Below are 13,035 nucleotides of genomic sequence, written 5' to 3'. Positions count from 1 at the left end.
GGTGTATAGGGGGTCCTCTCAGCCTTTACCTGGTCTTAACGTAACAGGGTTTAATTTTAAACATACCGTGTTTTTAGCTCCCTCTTGATGAATCCTTGTTCACTGCTTTCCAATTATAACGCAAAGAAGCCAGCACAAACAGGCTTTCTTAGGTTTAAAGAAGAAAAGTTGAAATTTATTAAACTTAAACTCTAATTCGGTTAACGCCCATGGATACACGATGCGCCCCACGCTAGCATGCATACACAATACACACACACAAATAGAGACAGAAAAGAGCAGAAGAAAAATAAAGTGGAAAAGTTTGAGGCAATATCGGAGTAGTTTTTCTTACAGTTCTTCGAGCTCACTGTAGAGTCCTTGATTGTAGGTAGATCTAGCTTTCCATTGGGGCCTAGTATTCTTCTTAAACCTTGTTCGCTGTTGGAGACTTTTCTCTTTCATGTGTCTTCAGTGGATTCAGAGGTTTGTGAGAAAGAGATGGGAGCAGACAGGAGAGATCTTCTCAGTCCAGAAGCAGACAGACACTCTCAGTTCAAACTGTTGGTACAATTCAGAAAAACCCAGGTTGCCCAGCAGGTTAGTCATGTGACTAACTGGTCAGACCACGTCTTGGACTTTATCAGCTTAGCAGTCTCTGGAATGCTCCTCTTACACAGAATACCTGGTGATCAAGGTCCACTGTAGGTTGAATGTGTCAGGGAATGGTCCTATGTCCTTCCAATCACTGTCTGTTAATCGGCAAATGTCTTTTCCAGCCACAGCTGATCTGTTTAGCAAGCCCTTTCTTCAATCCAGTAACATTTTAAAATCAATGTTCATGACAAAATTAATGTGCCTCATTCTTGGCAGGTGGGGGCCTAGCATGACAGTATGCAACTGGCATGGATAGCTAACAGATTTATTTATATAATTATTGTGTGTGAGTGGGTGAGAGGCATAGATTTATTTGTGTATATTCTCAATTACTCCTATTTATTTTTTATCCATGAGCAATGCCATGGGAGTTTCACTATTTAATAATAATCAATGCCCCATCAATTAATATCAATGGCAAGATCCTTGAAAATGTGGACCATTTTCCACATCTTGGGAGCCTTCTCTCGGCGAAGGCAGACATAGATGATGAGGTTCCTTATCGCCTCTAATGTGCCGGCTCAGCCTTCAACTGACTGAGGAAGAGAGTATTTGAGGATCATGGTTTACCAGGCAGCAGTGATTCCTGTGCTTCTATATGCTTTGGAGACTTGGACAACCTACAGCAGGCACCTCAAAGCACTGGGGAAGTACCACCAGAGGTGCCTCCGCAAGATACCCCAAATCCGCTGGCAAGAAAGATGGTCCAATAGCAGCGTCCCAAGCCAACCTGCTCAGCATCACAGGAATATAGGAACAGGAGTAGGCCATTTGGCTCTTCGAGCCTGTTGCCTAATTCGATAAGATCATGGCTGATCTGATTATGGTCTCAAGTTCACTTTCCTGTCTGCCCCCCATAGCCCTTGACTCCCTTGTCTATCAAAAACCTATCTAACTCAGCCTTGAATAAATTCAATGACCGAGCCACCACTGTTTTCTGGGGAAGAGAATTCCATAGATTAATGATCCTCAGAGAAAAATTTCTCCTCATCACTGTATTAAAAGGGAAACCTTTTTCTTAAACTGTGCATCGGGGTGTTAATCACCCCAAACCAGCTCCATTGGGGAAGACATGTTGTTTGCATGCCTGACACCAGACTACCGAATCAGCTGTTCTACTCAGAACTTAGTTGTGGCAGGTGACTCCCAAAATGAGAGCACAAATGCTTTCGAGATGTCTTCAAAGCATCCCTGAAGAGAACAAATATCCCTTTTGCCTCTTGAGAGTCCCTGGCTTGTGACCATCCTAGACGGAGAAAGCTCATTCAGTAAGGCATCGTACACCTCGAGGAACGTCGTTGGAAACATGCTGAGACAAAGTCGAGGCGTCAAAGGGAGCGCACCAATCTCCAAACTACTCTTCTACCTGACCCTTCAAGCACCACCTGCACCTCATGTGGCAGAGACTGCAGATCACGCATTGGACTGATCAGCCATCTCAGAACTCTTTGAACAGGAGTGGCAGCAAGTCATCCTCAATCCCGAGGGACTGCCTAAGAAGAAGAATAATCAATGCAGGATCTCTCACCAATGATTTGTGTGCAGACTGGTAACTTTCAAATGTTATGAGTAACAATGAGTTATACAACAGGAATTTGCATTTATATATCATCTTTAACCAGAAGAAGCATCTTAAGTTACTTCATAAATAAGAATGGAGAAAAGAGACACTGAGCCAGGAAAGGTAGGGATGACCAAAACCTTGGTCAAAGATAAACATTAGGAAGATTTAAAGGTGGAGACATAGGAAGGGTTTTCCAAAGACCAAAGTGTCTGATGGCATGCAGTGAAGGCATTGAGGGAGACACAGAAGGTTAGGGTCAGAGGAATGGAGCATTCAGAAAATGATGTGGGGCTGCCGAAGTTTGAAGAGAGATGGGTGGGGCAAGATCATGGAGGGATTTATAACAAACGACAAGAACTTTGAGCTTAATGGATAAAAGCAAAATACTGCAGAAGCAGGAAATATGAAACAAAAACAAAAAATGCTGGAAATATTCAGCAGGTCAGACAGCATCTGTGCAGAGAGAAACAGAGTTAACGTTTCAGGTCAGTGACCCTTCACCAGAACTGATGAAAGGTCACAGACCTGAAACATTAACTCTGTTTCACTCTCCACAGATGCTGCCTGACCTGCTGAGTATCTCTAGCATTTTTTGCTTTTGTTTGAACTTAATGGGTTGGGTAGTATAGTGTACATCAGTGAAGGCAGGGGTTGATGGGCAGGTGGGACTTAGTGTGGAACTGCATACATGCAACAGAGTTTAAAATCAGTTGGAATCTATGGAAGACGGTGGATGGAATATCAGCCAAGTTAAAGCAGTTGCCTGATGAGACAAAGACATTTTTAAATATTTCAAAGGCATTGAGCCTGATTTAGGGGCAGAAACAGGCAGTATTGCAGGGATGAAAGTAAATGATGCTGGTAATAGGACGTGGGGTTTAATGTTCAGCACAAGATAAACAGGATGCCAGATTCCAAATGGTTTGGTTTAGCCAAAACTGGCCAGGGAGAATGAATGAATCATAGACAAAAGGGTGGGGTTTCATTGTGAAGGCAGAAGAAGGTAGCTTTGGTCTTTGTGAAGTTAAACGGGAAGAAATTGTGACTCATTCAAACCTTGATGTCAGATGAGCAGTTTAAGAGTACAAAGGCAGAAGAAGGAAAATGGATAAATAGAGGTAGATGTGATCAATGCACACATTCAAACTGAACCTGAACCTGTAGATGATATCACTGTGGAAAAGCATGTAGAATAAGGTCTTTGGGGTACTGAAGAGGTGATTGATTAGGAAGGGGAAAAGAAGCCTTATTATGTGTGAATGTATCCATATAAGACATGGAGATTATTCCTCCTTCTTCTGGATTCCTCACCAAAGGAAATAGCTTCCCTGCATCTACCCTTTCTGATCCCCTTATTATTATAAATACCTAGATTAGATCACACCTCAACCTCTTAAGACAATACAAAGTTTATGTGGCCTGGCCTGATAATTTAACCCTTTAAGCCCTAGTATCATTCTGATGAATCTGCACTGTATCCCTTCAAAGACCAGTGTTTCTGTGCCCAAAACTGAATGCATTACTTCAGGTGATGCTTGATCAAGGCTCTGTACAACTGAAGCAACATTTCCTCACTTTTGATTTCCGAACCCCTTGAGATCAAAGCTAACATTCCATTAGCCTTTTGGTATTTGTGCTAACTTTTAGTGATTTGTGTATAGGGACAGCTAAAGTGTAGGTGAGGGGAAGAGGTTAAAAAGAAGGTTGTGATACCTGAATGGATGTGCTTGGTTTTGGAGACAAAAGACTCCAGGGCATTTTATATCGAGATGACTGCAGTCAGGTGGGGACAAGGGTTTAAGGAGGTAGTTGGTTGTGGTAAAAAGGAATCTTGGGAATTCCTTATCCTCCAGGATTAACAATTATCATCTATTTACTCATGGACACTCATCTCTGGCACAGCCTTGTCATTAAAACATTGTGGCATGCAAGGCAGAAATTCCTGTTTGTAAAATATGTTAATACATGTGTTATCAAATTTCACATCCATAATACAAGCCAACTCTAGGTTTCACCGTCCTTCATTGCCCTTGAGAAGTTGGTAGTGTGCCATCATCTTGAACCTCTACAGTCCAGTCTTGGGTACGGGCGTGTACTGGTGATGTCACAGGACTGGTAATCCAGAAATGTGAGTTCAAATTCTACCATGGTAGCTTGTAATTAGAATTCAGTTTTATAAAAGTGAAATCAATCTCAAATATAAAGCTGGTATCAATAAAAACAATTATGAAGCTGTTGGAATTCATAAAAACTCAACTGGCTCACTAATGCCCTTTTCGGAAGGAAACCTGCTTTCATTAGTCAGACTGGTCTATATGTGACCCCAGTCCTACACCAATGGTTGTCTCTTAAACACCCTCTGAAATTGCCTAGCAAGCCACTTATTTTTGAATAGTTTTAAACTGTAAAGAAGAAAATTCAGGCAATAATGTCTAACTGTTGCTTTTACCAATCTTGTTGGGAAGTATACCCCACCTCAGAAAAGCACTCCACATTGCACCAGCAGTATGTTATTTACCTAATCCCTCTTTAGGCCAACTTAGAAGTTGCTTTGCACTGTTCATACCCACAGAGAACCCTTGTAGCTGGCATAAGCAGAGACTTTCAGCTCAACAACATGAAGCAGATTTGAACCAAGGTCCCAGAGATGTAATAAAAACAGATTTCCAGCATCCACAGTACTTTACTGTTGTCCCAGAAATGTAAGGTTACTGTTTAATGCATTGCTCCATTCAGTATCCTTTCTTTGACCTTATACAAATAACCCATAAATAGAATCAATAAAGTATATAGATCTAACTTGGTTTCAGAACAGCATTCTACTAGTAATTCAACATCAATTATGATGCTTTAACCCTACAGATTCAGGGTCAGTGCAAAACAGTTTCATTTTTAAACCAATTGTAAACTTGTGTAGAGAAAGTCGGGAGTATTAAGGACATAAGAACATAAAAATAAGAGCCGGTGTTGGCTATATGGCCCCTCGAATCTGCTACGCCATTCAATAGATAATAGCTGATCTTCTCCCTCAACTTCACTTTCCTGTCCTATTCCTAGATCCCATGATTCCCTTAGTGTCCAATGGCCCAAACTGACTCTGAAGCAAAGCAGAGCATCAGATTCCTTCCTCTAGGAAATATTAAGTCACTTCCTTCCAATTCTCTACGCCAGATTCAAGCCACACATACAATTACTCTAGTACTGATGCAAAGCAATACTATTTATATCAACACTGAAGTTGTAGAAGTGTCATTTTAGCTCAGGGATAACACTCTTCTCTCTAAGTCACAAAGGGAATGGGTTCCAGGCCCAGTGCTTGGATACACGCTCGGACACAAAACAAAATCTAGATTAACACTCCAATGTAATACTGAGCAAGTGTTGCATTGTTAGAGGTGCTGTCTTTCAGATGAGATGTCAAACTGAGGCCCTAGCTGCCTAATGAGTTAATATAAAAGATCCCAATTTATTTGAAAAAGAACAGCAGGTTTTTCCCTGTGGCCCACACAACATTTATCCCTTAACCAATACTACCAAAAACAAATTAACTGGTCATTTATCATATACTGTTTTCATGACCTGGCTGCACACAAATTGGCTGCCACATTTTCCCATACAACAATCCCCAGATTTCTAAAGTAATTCATGTGAAGTGTTTTAGGATGTTCTAGGAACCTTAAAAGTCCTACACAAATGCAAGTTCTTTCTTTCTCTAAGTGCAACCATACAGTAGGAAATTGCCTGCCACTTACTACATCACCATTTAAAAACAAAAAAATATATAGTGCCTTTCATAACCTCGGGATGTCTCAAAGTGCTTTACAGCCACTGAAGTAGTTTTGGTTACCGTTGTAATGTAGGAAACTGACTGCCAATTTCCACACTGCAAGCTCCCACAAACAGCAGTAGGACAATGATCAGATAATCTGTTTTTTCTGATGTTGATTGAGGGATAAATATTGACCAGGACACCAGGGATAACTCCCCCTACTCTTCTTTGAAATAGTGCCATGGGATCTTTTCTGTCCACCTGAGAGGACAGACAGACCTCGGTTTAACGTCTCAACTGAAAGATGGGTACCTCCAACAATGCAACACTCCCTCAGTGTCAGCCTTGATTTTGTGCTCAAGTCCTGGAGTGGGACTTGACTTACAACCTTGTGACTCAGAGGTGAGAGTGCTACCAACTGAGCCATGGCTGACACTGTCAATTAACAATTAAATACCAAATAATAATTGACATTAACAGAAACATCTTTTTGTGTAGGTTTTTTTTCAGTACAAGTCTTATTCTCAAATGCTATGTGTAATTGAGAATTGTTTTCAGGAGTTAGGTTTTTCATGCCCCAACTCTGAAAGGACTCATTGAATGGCCTTTGTTTGGATCAAAGCCATCTGCACTGTTAGACTGTTCAGATGCTTCCTGTAGCACAATTGCAAAATAAAAACTTGGCTTGACTCCATGGTGCCATTTTGCTGTTGGGAACATTTGAACCTGAGCAGATCCGATTCTAAACTTGACCAGGCTTGGTTTTGACTTAATTCAATAGAACCACCCAAGTTTGAAGGAGCTCGCATTTCAGCCTCCGATTTGTGATCAACCCTGCCCTTGGGCAAAAATCTAAAAAATATTTGCTTTGCTCTTTACAATGTTGTTTAAACTTTGATTTCAACAAGAAATGGGAAACAGTAAGCCCACTGGTACACTGCAATCTCTCATCTCCTTAATGCAGAATGAGCGTTAGCTGAAAATGTCATGCAACACTATTTAAATGTTAGAGTTATAAAACAATATTTTGTTTTGACTGAAAGTAATAAAGCTCTTGCTTAACAAGTGTTTTAAAGAATTCTATGCTGATATCACTGTCTCCAGTGACATAAGCATATTGTAATTAATTAACTGTAAATAAAGGCCTTTTCGCCTTTTCTGCACATATTCACCATGGCAGAGTGAAGGTTATATTTTAGGGCAATGTATTCCCAGGCCCCCTATAACTTGCAGCTGGCAAATGTAGTTATAAATTCAGTTCCTTCTTGTTCATTTCAATGATATCAACATCCAGCCAGTGCTAACTGTGCAGTTGATTGACTGGATGTCGATGTTATGAGTGGCTAGCCTAAAGCTAGCCTGCATCTCTTAAAGGGGAGGTGCATTGTGGGGCAGGTTGGTAGGCTATAACTAGTGGGGTACTGCAAGAATCAGTGCTGGAGCCACAGCTATTTAAAATCTATATTAAAACTGGGGCCAAGAGTATAATGTATGTCTCATATGTATACAAGTTTGCTGATGATACAAAGCGAGATGGGACAGTAAACTATCAGGAGGACACAAAGAGGCTGAAAAGGGATACAAATAGGTTAAGTGCAATAGCAAGACAGTGGAAGATGGAATATAATGTGGGGAAATGTGAGGTTATTCACTTTGGTAGGAAGAAGAGAAAATCAGAATATTTTTAAAGTGGTGAGAAACTTTTAAATATTAGTGTTCAGAGAGATTTGGTAGAACTCAGAATGTTAACTGCAGGTACAGCAAACAATTTGGAAGGCAAATGGCATTTTGGCCTTTATTGCAAGAAGGCTGGTGTACAAAAGTAAGGAAGTCTTGCTGCAGTTGTACAGGGCTTTGGTAAAACCACACCTGGAGTCCTGTGTGCAGTTTTGGTCTCCTTATCTAAGGAAGGATATACTTGCCTTCGAGAGGTTGGAACAAAGGTCCACTACATTTACCTTCCAGGAGCACAGCAGAGAGGAGTCCAGGCGCACTGGAGTTTGAAAACAAGTTGAACAGTGACATCACAGGAAAGCTGCAGGTTATTGGTTGGTGAGTAACTGCTGTTAAGGTGTATCAGTAAATAGCCAGGTTAGTGCATTACTGTTAGGGTGTGTCTGTAAATAGCTGGGTTATAGTGTCTCAACAACTGGCAGACTAAAAAGAGTAAAAAATTAAGTATTAACTATAAAGAACAAGTGAGTAGCTGGTGAGTTTTTTGCGTAAGGTTTATTTTAACTAGTGAACTGTATTGATTTTTAGTAGGATTTATCAGTACTAGTAAGGTTTCATTAATAATTCTAAGATGTTGTGGTATTGGTAAGGCTTTTTTAAAGCAGTAGCAAAGGGTCAACTAATAAATAAAGGAATGGCAGGGGTGCTTCAACCTCCTATGCTGTGTGGGAGCTCTAGAATACTTCCCGTATCCTGGAGAACCATTTGTGCAGCAAGTGTTGTCAATTGTGGCAACTTGAGCTCCAGGTTTTGGAACTTGAGTGGCACCTGGCAACACTGTATGCATTCATGAGGATCAGAATGACATGGAAAGCACGTTTATAAATGTATGCAGGGTGAGAGGGAATGGGTGATCACCAGACAGTCAAAAAGAATCAGGCAGGTAGTGCAGGAGATCCCTGAGTGCATCTCACTCTCCAACAGATATTCTGAATACTGAGGAAAGTGATGCTTCACCTGGGGAGTGCAGCCAGAGCCAAGTCTGTGGCACCACAGGTGGCTCAGCTGCACAGTGGGGTACAGGGAAGACTGGAAGAGCCATAGGTATTTCTGTGGTCGCTGACATGAATCCAGGATGGTGTGTTGCCTCCCTGGTGCCAGGGTCAAGGATGTCATTGAGCGGCTGCAGAGCATCCTGAAGGGGGAGGGTGAACAGTCAGCAGTCATGGTCCACATTGGAACCAACGACATAGGTAGAAAGAAGGATGTGGTCCTGCAGTCAGAATTTAGGGAGCTAGGTAAGAAATTAGCAAGCAGGACCTCAAAAGTAGTAATCTCTGGATTACCTCCAGTGCCACGCGCAAGTGAGTATAGAAATAGAAGGATAAGACCGATGAATGTGTGGCTGGAAAGATGGTGCAGGAGGGAGCGCTTTAGATTCCTGGGACATTGGGACCGTCTCTGGGGGTGATGGGACCTGTACAGGCCGGATGGGTTGCACCTGAACAGAGCTGGGACTGAGTTCCTTGCTAGTGCTGTTGGAGAAGGATTAAACTAATTTGGCAGGGGGATGGGGACCTGAGGGTAGACTCAGTTGGGACAAAATCAGAAATGAAACTGGAAGACCGAAAATTAATGGATGAGTCTGGAAGACAGAGGAAACAAAGGTTAGAAAATTTTAAAAAGTTTGGCAGTGTTCAAGGGTATCTCTTTCAATGCAAGGAATATAGCAAATAAAGCAGATGAGCTGAGGGCACAGATAGACACATGGCAGTCTGATATCATACCTATTACACAAACATGGATTAAGGAGGGACAGGAATGGCAGCTCAACATTCCTGGTTACAGGGTTTTCAGATGTGATAGGGAAGGGGTAAGAAAGGAGGGGGAGTGGCAATTTTGGTCAAGGAAACTATTACAGCTGTGAGGAGGGATGATATGTTGGAAGGTTCATCAAATGAGATCCATGTGGATTGAGCTAAGGAACAAAAAAGGGGCAGTCAGAGGAAGATAGAAGAGCAGATATGAAGGCAAATCTCTGAGAAGTGCAAGAACAATAGGGCAGTAATAGTGGGGGATTTTAACTACCTAAATATTAACTGGGAAAGTTTTAGTGTGAAATTAATCAAGGGAGCAGAACTCTTGAGGTGCATTCAGGAGAACATTTTTGGCCAGCATGTAGCAAATCCAACAAGAGAGGACGCAGTTACAGACTTAGTTTTAGGAAATGAAGATGGGCAGGTGGAAGGAGTGGCAGTGGGAGAGCATTTTGACAGTAGTGATCATAATTCAATCAGTTTTAACATAATTATGGAAAAGGACAAAGATGGAACAGGAGTTAGAGTTCTCAATTGGGGCAAGGCCAATTTTACTAAACTGAGGAGTGATTTAGCAAAAGTGGACTGGGAACAGCTACTTGAAGGTGAGAGTGTCAGAGCAGTGGGAGGCATTCAAAGGGGAGATTCAAGGGGTACAGAGTAAACATGTTCCCACAAAGAGAAAGGGTGAGACAGCCAAATCTAAAACCCCATGGATGTCAAGGAGCCTACAGGGAAAGATAAGGCAGAAAAGGAAAGCTTATGTCCGACACCGAGAACTCAATACTACAGAAAGCCGAGATGGGTATAGAAAGTGGAGGGGTAAAATCAAAAAGGAAATTAGGAAAGCAAAGAGAGGGCATGAAAGAATATTGGCAAGCAAAATCAAGGTGAACCCAAAGATGTTTTATCAATACATTAAGAGTAAGAGGATAACTAAGGAAAGAGTAGGGCTCATAAAAGACCAAAAAGGTAACCTATGTGTAGGAGCAGAAGATGTTGGTATTGTTCTTAATGAATACTTCACGTCTGTCTTCACAAAACAGGGGGACGATGCAGATATTGTAGTTAAGGAAGAGGGTTGTGAAGTATTGGATGTGATCAACATAGGGAGAGAGGACGTATTAATGGGATTAGCATTCTTGAAAGTTAATAAATCACCAGGGCCAGATGATATATACCCTAGGTTGTTAAAAGAAGCAAGAGAGGAAATAGCGGAAGGTCTGACCATCATTTTCCACTCCTCACTGGATGCAGGTGTGGTGTCGGAGGATTGGAGAACTGCTAACATTGTACCTCTGTTTAAAAAGGGAGTGAAGGATAGACCAAATAATTACAGGCCAGTCAGTCTAACCTCAGTCGTGGGCAAATGATTGGAATATATTCTCAGAGACAGAATAAACTGTCACTTAGAAAGGCACAGGTTAATCAAGGATATCAGCATGCATTTATTAAGGGAAGATCTTGTTTGACCAAATTGAATGAATTTTTTCAAGAAGTAACAAGGGAGATAGATGAAGATAATGCAGTTGATGTGGTCTACATGGATTTTAGCAAGGCTTTTGACAAGTTCCCACATGGCAGACTGTTTAAAAATATTAAATTCCATGTGATCCAGGGAAATGCAGCAAAGTGGATACAAAATTGGCTCAGTGGCAAGAAACAAAGGGTAATTGTTGACGGGTGTTTTTGCGGCTGGAGGGCTGTTTCCAATGGTGTTCTGCAGGGCTCAGTACTGGATCCCCTGCTTTTTGTGGTGTATATTAACGATTTGAACGTAAATGTAGGGGGCATGATCAAGAAGTTTGCAGAAGACACAGAGATTGGCCGTGTGGTAGATAGCGAGGAGGATAGTTGTAGGCTGCAGGACGATGTTGATGGTCTGGTCAGATGGGCAGAAAAGTGGCAAATAGAATTCAACTTGGAGAAGTGTGAGGTGATGCATTTGGAGAGGTCAAACAATGCAAAGGAATACACAATTAATGGGAAAATACTGAGAAGTGTAAAGGAAGTGAGGGACCTTGGAGTGAATGTCCACAGATCGCTGAAGGCAGCAGGACAGATCGATAAGGTAGTTGAGAAGGCATAAGGAATCCTTTCCTTTATTAGCCGAGGTGTAGAATACAAGAGCAGGGAGGTTATGCTGGAACTGTATAACTCATTGAGTACTGTGTGCAGTTCTGGTCACTTCATTACAGAAAGGATGTAATTGCACTAGAGAGGGTACAGAGGAGATTTATGAGGATATTGCTAGGACTGGAAAAATGCAGCTATGAGGAAAGATTGGATAGGCTGGGGTTGTTCTCCTTGGAACTGAGAAGACTGAGGGGAGATCTAATTGAAATGTACAAATTTCGAGGGGCCTGGATAGAGTCGAGGTGAAGGGTCTGTTCACCTTCGCAGAGAGGTCAGTGACGAGGGGGCATAGATTTAAAGTGACCGGTAGAAAAATCAGAGGGGAGATGAGGAAAAAGGAGTCTGGATATGCACTTCAAGTGCCGTAATCTGCAGAGCTACGAACCAAATGCTGGAAGGTGGGATTAGAATAGGTGGATCGTTTTTCCGCTGGCACAGACATGATGGGCCAAGTGGCCTCTTTCTGTGCCTTACAATTTCTATGATTCTATGATTCTACATTAAATCCTGGGATGAGAAGGTTGTCCTATGAGGAGAAATTGAGTTGAATGGGCCTATTCTCTCTGGTACTTAGAAGAATGAGAGGTGATCTCATTGGAATATATAAGATTCTGAGAGGGCTTGACAGGGTAGATGCTGAGAGGCTGTGGATGGAGAGTATGGAATCAGGGGGCCTAGTCTCAGGATAAGGGTTTGGCCATTTAACACTGAGAAGAGGTGCAATTGCTTCAGTCAGACGTTTGTGAATCTTTGGAATTCTCTACCTTAGAGCATTGTGGATGCTCCATCATTGAGCATTCAAGGCTGAGATCAATAGACTTTTGATCTCTAAGGGAATCAAGAGTAATGGGGTCAAGTGGGATAGTGTAATTGAGGTCCAAGATGTGCCGTGATCTTACTGAATGGTGGATTTGGCTTGGGGTCCATGTGGCCTACTCCTGCTCCAGTTTCTTATGTCCTTATGAGTCACCAGGCATGATTGGGCTGGAGCCAAGGCGGGGAGCAAGGTCAGCGCAGGGGCCAGCTTGTCTGAGGACGAGATGGTACACGTATGCTGCTGCAGAAGATTCAGATAAGCAGTTTGATGGGGTAGCCTACAGAAGAATGCTGATAGGTATGCATAACAAATAGCTTTGTGCTTTGGAAAATCTATCAAAAGGCTGTAGTCAATATCAAGGAGCATGGAAGCAGTCGTCACCAACTTGCCACAAGGCTTTGCGCAGAGCTTGAAGCTTATCCTTTTCATCAAATGATTAGTCGGGTGGGCAGAGCAGTGGCAAATGGAGTTCAATCCAGAGAAGTGTAAGAAAATACATTTGGGGAAGGCTAACAAGGTAAGGGAATACATAGTAAATGGTAGGATACTGAGAAGTGTAGAGGAACAGAAGAACTTTGGACTGTATGTCCATAGATCCCTGAACAGGCTGGACAGGTAGATA

The 13,035-nt window shown here is 42.0% G+C and overlaps 1 protein-coding gene across 2 annotated transcripts in view; it reads right to left on the bottom strand.

The window, feature by feature from the left end:
• rbbp8l (retinoblastoma binding protein 8-like) overlaps positions 1 to 13,035 on the bottom strand; it is a 248,093-nt gene that overhangs the window by 25,155 nt on the left and 209,903 nt on the right. The window lies entirely within an intron of this gene.

The sequence above is a fragment of the Heterodontus francisci genome, chromosome 16 (assembly GCF_036365525.1).
Source record: "Heterodontus francisci isolate sHetFra1 chromosome 16, sHetFra1.hap1, whole genome shotgun sequence".
NCBI lineage: Eukaryota > Metazoa > Chordata > Chondrichthyes > Heterodontiformes > Heterodontidae > Heterodontus > Heterodontus francisci.
Note: the sequence above shows the minus strand (reverse complement) of the source record. Positions and strands in the feature narration are given on the sequence as shown.